A 999-nucleotide genomic window follows, 5' to 3' on the forward strand; every position below is an offset into this window, starting at 1 on the left:
TTGAAAACACCATCATGTCACTATCCCCGGTCTGGACACCACATAGAGATATGGGTGGAAAGCTATAAGATAGTGAAATGGTGAAGTCCGAGAGGAATGCCTTCAAAATAGATGGTGGAACTTAGTTTCGAAACACTGCTTGTTGTAGCATTCCTATAGCATTGGCTGCTGGAATTTGTGTTTGGGTATCACCTTAAGTCTTACACCCTTGCTTCTTTTATATATTCTGTATTCTGTTTTGGATCACCTTACAATCAAAGAAAAGTCTTCAAAATCGCCATCTGAAATCATCTCTTTCATTAGACTCTAATCTAACTTTGGCTACAATTCCTGTGGACGATAATCCGGTACTTGTACCACTTTATTACTTGGAAAGACGATGTTGGGTCGTATTGTATACTTGCTTTGTGGCCCAATTTCATTAAGTCTAAAGGTGTGAAATACAACCGACCAATCACCGATCTGACCCATCATCGATCTGAACCACATTCAACCATCGTCACTTGAACCACAACGGACCACCAGCGATCTATATCACTGCCAACCACCAATGACTTCCATCGCTCTGAATCACCGTTGGGCCACCACCGCCGATTTGAACAACCACCACCGCCACCGCCTATCTGAACCACCGCTTACCATCTCCATCTGAACTACTGCGGACAACCACCGAACTGAATCACCGCCAACCATCGTCGATTTAGTAACGTCGTTTGGCTTATGGTTATATTTGGGTTGTATATTTTATATTGTTTTACATATTAAATAATTATTTTATTAAAGTACTTTAGTTTTAAAAAAATTAAAATTTTCAAAAAAGGGCATTTTGGTCATTTACCAATATTTTATTTCAATTCTAAGGGGGTGTTTGGAATTGCTTATTTTAGGTGTTTTTTGACTTATTTTAGTTTGACACCTGTGATAAGCTAAATCTAATGTTTGGATGAGGAAAAATAAAATTGCTTATACCGGTGCCAAACCGATAATAAGCAGTTTTTG

This window comes from Cynara cardunculus, unplaced genomic scaffold (genome assembly GCF_001531365.2).
Source record: "Cynara cardunculus var. scolymus isolate 2C unplaced genomic scaffold, CcrdV1 Un_Scaffold_6810, whole genome shotgun sequence".
Classification (NCBI taxonomy): Eukaryota; Viridiplantae; Streptophyta; class Magnoliopsida; order Asterales; family Asteraceae; genus Cynara; species Cynara cardunculus.